This window comes from Xenopus tropicalis, chromosome 4 (assembly GCF_000004195.4).
Source record: "Xenopus tropicalis strain Nigerian chromosome 4, UCB_Xtro_10.0, whole genome shotgun sequence".
Lineage (NCBI taxonomy): Eukaryota > Metazoa > Chordata > Amphibia > Anura > Pipidae > Xenopus > Xenopus tropicalis.
This window is the reverse complement of record NC_030680.2, coordinates 114,025,564-114,034,867: the sequence shown is the minus strand read 5'-3', so window position 1 is coordinate 114,034,867 and position 9,304 is coordinate 114,025,564.

The following is a 9,304-nucleotide window of genomic DNA, read 5'->3' as shown; positions in this document are numbered from 1 at the left end:
CCCTATGTAACTATGTAATCCCAGAGTAGGCAGTCTTTCACTGTGTATAGTGTGCTTTAGGGGCCAATAATCACTGTATATAGTATGCTGGGTGTCAGAGCCCTTGGGGGCAACATTGCGCCATGAAATGTTGGGGGCCAATGGAACAAGAGAAAAAGAGGTGATAAGATAGGGTTACATCATCAGTCACATGGGGATAGTGAGAGGCAGGGACTGTTTACCCACCCAGCCCTGGAGCCCTGTGCCAGCTGGCAACACCTTGTGTAGGGGGTCCCGCCAAAATGGTCCCAATTTACAAGACTGCCCCTGCCCCACTTACCGCACAATACACTGCCCACTCACACGGCCCGTTTACTAAAGGTTGTGGATATTTCTTTATCACAAATAAAATGTTTAGTGCTAAAAATGTTACTATTTTCGCTAGACTTCCAGCAAGCCTTTGTAGTTCCTCCTTGTTATAAAAACTATCTTGTTACTTGGGGTACTGATTACTGTCCGCCATAGGGCAGGTGTTAAGAATAGGGCAAACTGGCCCAGCAGTAAGCCTCATTTGCCCATCTAAATGGTGAGAAATTTAGGTGGAGGGGAAGCCTACATGCCTCCTTCAGGAATACAGCACTGCTGGACACTGGTACTGCTGTATCCATGGGAGGAAGTGCAGGTCTTTGAGTGCAAAAACCTACAGTACGGTGCAAAGTATTGGGAAGGGTATATCATACTATTTAGTGGGCTGGGGGGGTTGTTTGGGCCTGTTGTGTCCTAGAAATGCCAGGGCCTATTTTGAATCCCAGCACAGGCCTGGTCATAAGACCCCCTTAACTGTACAAAGACCCCCAGAAAACCACATATTATGGGAAATGACACATTCGAATGAATTTAAAACTGCTAGAGATGTCTTTCTACACCAATCCTTCAAAACTAAGTGCTATTTATGACATTTATGAAAATCACCTTAAAAATTTAGCAGTTTGTCTAATTCATGTGTGACCTGATGCCCAATATGCATAGATATACATATGTGGCATCCACGCACCCCAATTGAAAATAGAGCATATAAATTTCCTCCTGTAAGGAACATGCTCCTACATTAATCCCAGGACTTTTTGTCCAGAAAAGGAGCTCTATTCTGAAAAAATCTGAGCGGCAAAGTGCTGACATTCATTTCAGTGTTCACTTTTAGAATACTGAAGAGCAATAAACCTTTGAACGAAATTATTTCCCCAATTAATATCACAAGCATCAGGAATGTGTATCAATTGACTTATTATTGCCAATAAGAAAAAGACAGATTTTTGCAACAGCGGGAATAAACACTTAAAGAAGTGTAAATACAGCCAAAAGCAGAAACGCTGCACTGACTTCTCTGAAAAAAGATTTGTTGTGTCTGTAATTCCTGGGCCAAAGACATGCAGCTCTCGGTTCTCTGCTCTCTCCTGCTCCCCCCCTTAGGAATGTGGATCAGCAGAAGCATGTTCACTTGGTCTGGGTGTCTGTGCAGGAGCGAGGCATTATGGGAACTTTCTTTACACAGCTCAGCGTTTTTTCTTCCTGTTTGGCTTCTGATCTTCTGAACAGGTGAAATATGGGGAGACTTAAGGGCACTATTGAGAGAACTGAAGGTATGCCTGAAGCTTGAGATGAACTCTTTATTTCTCCTTTCCTTCTCCTTTAAGACTGTCCTGGTTTACATCATCATTCACATGGAGAGAGTGAGAGGCAGGCACTATTTGTGCATCCAACCATGGAACCCTGTGCCAGCTGGCAACACCTTGTGTAGAGGGCCCCACCATTTATAAGACTGGCCCTGTGTGTAGGCTGATCCAAAATTCTGATTTGGCATTGCCGGCAGATATTAGATTGCCTACACAAGGAAGGCGCAACAGGGAGTGCAAGGGCAGCCTGCACCTATTGCCTATGAGTGTGCTTTTGATTTTTATAAAATGTCTAAAATGAAATTGTTCCAGGCTCAGTTTGTCTATGCATTCCTCCAGTAGGTCCAATTTATATGTACTGGTGCAACAAACAAAACGTATTAGGATGCAGTGCATCCATTAGTGCCAAGTGTTGTGCATGGGCCTGAGGGAAGCGCTTGTACTAAAACGTGCATCAGTATTAAAAGTATCACATTGCCTGTGTCTCTGTAATCACCCTTACAGAGACAATACATCAAAATGTTCATTTGCAAATATGTAAGCACTAGTTACAATAGGCACACTTAGGGGCAGATTTACTAATCCACGAATTCAATCACGAATGGGAAAAATTCGGATTGGAAACGAAAATTTCTGAAGATCGCAAATATCCCGAAAATGCTTACGAAAAAATTGTATTACTCACGATAATATCGTATATGCGATCCGAAAGTCACTAAATTTTCGTACTAACCATTGTAAATAGCGGCAGAGCCTTTCCGAAAAGTCGAACGGCGAGAATACACTCGGAGTGTTCACATTTGTAGTGAATCTCCCCCATAGGGCGCTGACACATGGGGTGATAAAGCACCCAGTGGGAAGTGCCCAGCAATACCTGCCTCTATATATGTGTAAAAAAACAAAATACAGCAATCCCTGGTAATAGGTTAAATGCCACTTCTGTATTTTCAGGCAATTATTCAGGATCATTGCATGTAATGTCTTTTATACATGTGAAGGGACAGAAATTTTTGGATGCTTCATAACCTGCAGAAGAGGTTTCCTGCTGGGAGATGAAGCCACCTATGCGATAGGGCAATTATGTTTAACAACCAAGGCTGCCATCAAAAATAGGACCCCATACTACTAAGTTAGCATGGCCCACACACTGTCCTCCCCGACCCTCTTTACACAAATTATGCCAAAAACACACCCATAACACACTCACTCTAGACAAGCCCTGTCCCTTTGTAACCCACAAATTGCACTTTTGTTTCTTTTTGGGCACCCTCTGCCACAGCACCTCTGACTACAGTACTCACTGTATCTCCCAGACAGTACCACTGTTACCAGTTCCAGTGCTCAGTGCCCATGTTCCTGTTGCTATTTGATACTGTATATGATTAAAGGAACTGTAACACAATTTTTTTACATTCAAAATATTCAAAATAAAATAATAAAAAGGTTGCGCCCCGTGTGTACGTGTGACGTCAGTACGCACGGGGCGCAACCTTATAAAAGGGCCTGTGTCCATTCGCGTGGAGGCATAAGTGTAGAGGCATCGCCTGAGAAGGATCCGATGCCAGAGCTGAAGATGCCAGAGCTGAAGATGCCAGAGCTGCCACCGGAGAAGCTGAAGAGGAGAAGTAAAACTGCTGCAGGTCGCCAATGTGTTAGGGGGGGCTGCGGGGCACACTGACCACCAATGTATTAGGGGGGCACTGCTCTTGGCACCAATGTATTACGGGGGCACTGCTCTTGGCACCAATGTATTAAGGGGGCACTGCTCTTGGCACCAATGTATTAGGGGGGGCACTGCTCTTGGCACCAATGTATTAGGGGGGGCACTGCTCTTGGCACCAATGTATTAGGGGGGCACTGCTCTTGGCACCAATGTATATGGGGCACACTGACCACCAATGTATTAGGGGGGCACTGCTCTTGGCACCAATGTATATGGGGCACACTGACCACCAATGTATTAGGGGGGCACTGCTCTTGGCACCAATGTATATGGGGGCACATTGACCACCAATGTATTAGGGGGGCACTGCTCTTGGCACCAATGTATTAAGGGGGCACTGCTCTTGGCACCAATGTATATGGGGGCACTGCTGCTGGGCACCAATGTATATGGGGGCACTGCTGCTGGGCACCAATGTAGTAGGGCGGCACTGCTCTTGGCACTGATGTATTAGGTGGGCCCTGGCTACCAATGTTTGTGTGTCCTTTGTACTGATGGGAGGGGCCATTGGGGGCAGGGCGTGGGAGGAGGAGGCCCCGAAAATTTTGTTGTGAGGGGCCCCCGTGATTTCTGATGGCGGCCCTGATGTGACCTATGAATTTGATGGTATTCTCCCTTATATTTATAAATGTGTACATTGGTGGTGCCACACAAATAAAACATACACCTCAAGACAATTATTAGGTAGGATTTAACCTTGGAATGTTAAAAAAACTTTATTTTAGGAAATCAAAACAGAAAAGGTAATTTCATTTTTTTATTTTCTAAGTTACAAACTATCTTACACAGGATTCACATTATTAACACCATTACTACAACATCCAATGCAGGAATAGGATCTATTATCTGGAATGCTTGGGACTAACTTTTCCAGATACAGAATCTTTCCTTATTGGATCCGATTTGGATCTCCACACCTACTACAAAAATAGGATTGTTTTTCTATCAATTTGGATTCATGCAGCTAAGTTACAATTAAGTATAAGGTACTTGTTATTGTTACAGAAAATAGGGAAATCATTTTTAAAAATTAGATTTGTTTAAAACTGACTCTACTGGAGATGGCCTTCCTGTAATGCCGATCTTTCTGTATAATGGGTTTCTGGATAACAGGTCCTATACCTGTATAAGCTGTAAGTGTATAACACAGATGTGCATTTATATATACACCTTTCTTCTTTAAATGTTTTGTCTGTACTGCACATAAAAATGACATAAAAGCCATACCTATCAATGGGAGGAACAGACATTTCCCCAGAGGAGAACTGTAAAAATCCAATACTACCGAGCTGTTGAGTTTTCCTCTGACAAACTCTGTTCGCCCCTCAGTATATATTTTTCTTTATTATAACATAAAAACAAAAATAGGCAATTTTAGTGCTATCACCACAACTCTAACAGAACAACAATTACATAAAAACTTTAGGCTTCATAAATCTAATAACACACTTGACACCCACGTAATCCCATCAAAGTTGCAGTTGGACAACACTACATTTGCCCAGGTGCAGAACCTATAGCAACCAAAAAGCAGGTAGCATCAAATGCATTATTATTATTGGTTGCTATCGGTTACTGCTCCAAGGCAAATCTAGAGCCTTTTATTACATATGGGGGTTAAATGCCAGTTGTACACAAAAGAGGGAGCAGAAAGGGCTGTACAGTAGAAAGCCTAAGACCATTTAAAAAGACTAAGTACCAATGAGGCTCAAATGAGTTTGGGGAAAGAACTTAGAGCACTAAAAGTGTAAAAAGAGAAAATGGGTAAAGGATAATGAGGAGTGAAAGAGGAATGGGAATAAGTTGCATGATGGGAAAGGTGTTAAGCAGAAACTTAAAGGAGGAAAAGAAAAAAAAAGAGAAGTGGGAAGATAAAGAGAACGCAAAGGCGGAGAAGAACAAGAATGGGAACGGTTTTTAAATATAGGCAAGAAAGACTGTATGAGGCAAACAGTTTGGAGAGTAAAATATGAGAGTAGAAAAGAATTGAAATAAGAGAGAAACAGGGTAAGGGTGATTACGGGTAGTAAGATTGGGGAATTGAAAAAAACACCCAAAAGAGAAAATGGAAGTGAGGTAGGTTTGGAACCTCAAGAACGCCTACACAAATGGGCATAACATTTGGAGGGCCTGTACTCATGTCAAAAAATGGACATTTTTGTTAATTTGCCTGTGGAATTTGGGGGTTTGTGACCACAAAGTTGGTATGGACAAACATATTATCATGTGTTTATTATGTCCCTCTTTCCAACTTTCAAATTAAAGTGACTAGATCCAAATGTATCCAACTGACTCAGATTGAAATTACAGCTAAAGCTGGGCATTTATTGAGAGATCTATTCCTTTATATTGCATATAAGCACATGCACATGCCATAAAAGCACATATGAATATGTAAATTGTTGCCTGAATTGGTCACCAAGGTGGTAGACCAAGTCAAGCCCTGGGTGATCGGGCTAATTCAATTACAATGGTGGTCATAGGCACCGTTGGACCGAGGACAGCATCAATGAGTCAATACAGTCCTAATCAAACAGGAAAAAAACAAATCTGCCCCACTGAGATCTGGTCAATTTTAGGGCAGATGTTGGTTGGGCAGGCCCACCAGGGGTGCCCATACACGAATCAGTCTGAAGGGCCTGAATTGGCAGCTGAAATCTGCCCGTGTATGGGCACCTTATGCAGACCTTTGCAGAGTTTCTAGACTCCAAATAATAGCTGTATTGAGGCCAAGTACATTAGCTGGAAGGATTTGCTGCCTATAATAAGGTGACATCTACTGTACATTTGAGCTCTATGTGCATGTTCCCTGTCCTCTGCTAGCTGGACTTTCAGTTTTATCTGAAGTCAGTTTACGTGGCTATCAAAGGAAACTTTGAGCATCTGAAGAGTAGAGCTGAGCTGTGCACAGAAGATGTTGCTTATTTTAGGAAGCAAGAGGTGTTTATGAATATATATGTGCAACAAGTGTACATGGTGCGCAGAGTTATTGTTGGAAAGGATAGAAACGCATTTTGTAAAAAAAAATTGAGTTTTACAGTACCTTTAAGTTGCCGTATTCTAAGTTTTGTGGACATGCATGTCTGATGCATACAGGATGTTTTATCACTCAAGCTTAATCTCCAGCGTGGGCAAAAAAAACATCCAAAGCTGCGTTCCTACTGTGATTAGTATAAATTACCAGTGATTAATCCTGTTAGGAAGGTAACTTGTACGATCAAGTGCAACACAATGCCCTAAAGGGAAATGGTGGATGGGGAGGTGGTCACAAAAATGAAAGGCACCGGGGGGAAATGTAATAAAAATCAGAATTTAGCAGACTATGCAGGTGACTGAAAAAATAAGATTCCTTATTTGCTATTGCAGTGATCCCAGCAAGTGGTTTGTGAGAAACCTTTCTCCCAGTGGCCTTTAAGTAGGTGCCAATTTTTAAATTTCTGGCTTGGAGGCAAGTTTTGGAAGCACAGAGATGCAGTTTTATTTCAAGCAGAGCCTCCTGCAGTCCACAAAGGGATACCAAATAATAAATCACAGTCCTTATTTGGCCCCTTGAAGAACTTTTTTCATGTATTCCAACACTTTTTATATCGGAGCGTGGTTCACAAGTAAAAAAAGTTGGGGATCCCTGTGCTATAGGGACAGGCCACACAACAATCTGACACATTTTGTAAGTAGTCACTTACTGTGCATAGCATAGCCGAAATGACATGCTTTCATCTAAATGTGAACTGTTACTTAAAAGGCAACACAAATCATTTGGTTATTATCAAAAGAATTACAGACTACAGAATAGCATCACAGATATTTCCTTCTAGGTAAAAACTATAAAAATGTAATCAACTCAATTAATATGAAGTACCACAAGGAAACTGGTTGAATGACAAATTGATTTTAACGCATCCACAATCACACAACAAAACTGCATGAAGAATGTCACTTGGGTTGAGCAAGTTTCAGAGGAAATGGCATGAACAGCTAACAGCCTATATGCCAAGAGACCCTGTAATCTAGTTGTGCAAATCTGCATAGAGAGACTAGGCAGCCTGCTGCTTGGACTGGAACCAGCAGGGGCCCACCAGTGTTGGACTGGAACCCCAGAGGCCCACCAAAAAAACCTTAGACCATGGGCCCACCCTCCAAAATATTGTTCCCCCTTTCCTCACTCAACATCTTTATTCTCCTATTATTTTTATTTACATGCTAGCATCTATTTTTCCTATTTGTTCCCATTCAGAAATAGGGAATGACCATGAAGCAAGCCAAATGGTTAGGAGCAGGAGGGCCCACCAGGAGTTTTCCTGGTACCCTGGTGGGCAAGTCAGACACTGTGTGCTACTTTTAAATTCCTAAGCCCTACTTACTAGTGCACTTCAACACAGACAACTACTGTATCTACAATAAATTCCTTTTTCAGTCATTACCCAATATACAGATGCATTTACAGACAGTGTATATACAGCAATATTAAGTTAAATCTGCATCAGATTCATCAGATATTCCTCATCAGCAGTACTGAGAGATGAGCAGGCCTGTTAGAGCAAGACAAGTGCCCTAAGGAGCAAGAAGACAGCAAGAGGTCAGGCCTCAGATAAGCTCAGTACTTGGCCAATTAACTAGTCATCCTATTAGGGTTGCCATTTTTTTTTCTCCAGCTGCTAGCGAGTATCTTGACTGCTTGTCTTGTTCATCCAAAGAAGTTGAAATCACTCCAGAAAAGTAGCCCAGCATTTTTTTGTGCTTGAGACTCAGTGCTGCAGGGTTATTCACAGATTCTCACAGTAACTCCTTGTAAAATGTATGTGGTTTAGTGTATCCTCTTACAAACCTGTGTGTACTCTCACACAAGGGCGTTTCTGCTGCATTTTCAGTGCCTGCCTGCATTTCTTCCTGCAGTCCCCTGCACAGCCACAGGGGAAGATGGGCAGAAACATCCATCTGTAAAGTCTAAACTACACAGAAGTTTTTGTGGGCCAGATTTTATGGGATTACAAAATCTTTTCAAGCAACAGTTTTGTAGGATCCTACAAAATCTTACCCCACACAGTTGTAATGGAATATCAGATCTGATAAAGTCAGATGGAGTGTTTTGTTCCTGCATCTACATCCAACAGTCCATGTATTCAGTGAGAGAAAAAAATCACTTTTTTTTATCATGTTCTATGCAGATGCAGCATCCGCATCTGACTGGTGTGTTGCATCAGAGGGTAATGTCACATGTAGTTTACACACCAAATTTATGTATAATTCCAATTATATTTTGACCCATGTGACCACATTTGATTTCTAATAAGACGTGACTGTAAATTGATCATATTCCACCATTTTTTCCATTCTGTTTGCCCTGTTATACAGCTCTGTACATTCACCAGATTGCTCTTGTGTATAGGATTGCCACCTCACCCTTTCAATATTCACCCCTCTAGTACCATCCACATATTGAATGGCTTATTGCATGATTAATTAGAACTTAAAAGGGACCTGTCACCCAGACATAAAAATCTGTATAGTAAAAGTCCTTTTCACATTAAACATGAAACCCAAATTATTTTTCCTATTAAAACATCCATACGTGTTATAAAGGTATATAAAAATCTCAGCTGTCAATCACATATTGCCTGCCCCAACTCCTGTCAAAGAGGCAGAGCGGGCAATTGCCTTCACTTCCCCTGCATGTTCTAGATGTCACTTTACGCCTTCATCCTCATGGTCTAAAACTGTGTATCATGGGCATCAGATTCTGCATTCCGACTCATACACAAGATTTTGGGCTGATGGTGCAAAGTTTGCCCTAATAACATTGCCAACAACATGGCACCTGCCTGCTTGCTGTGACTGTAATTCCAAGACTGAAGGAAACAAGATTTAAATTGTTTATATAGAGCAAGTAAATTTTATTTAGCTTTACAAACACAATAGAAATATTGTGACA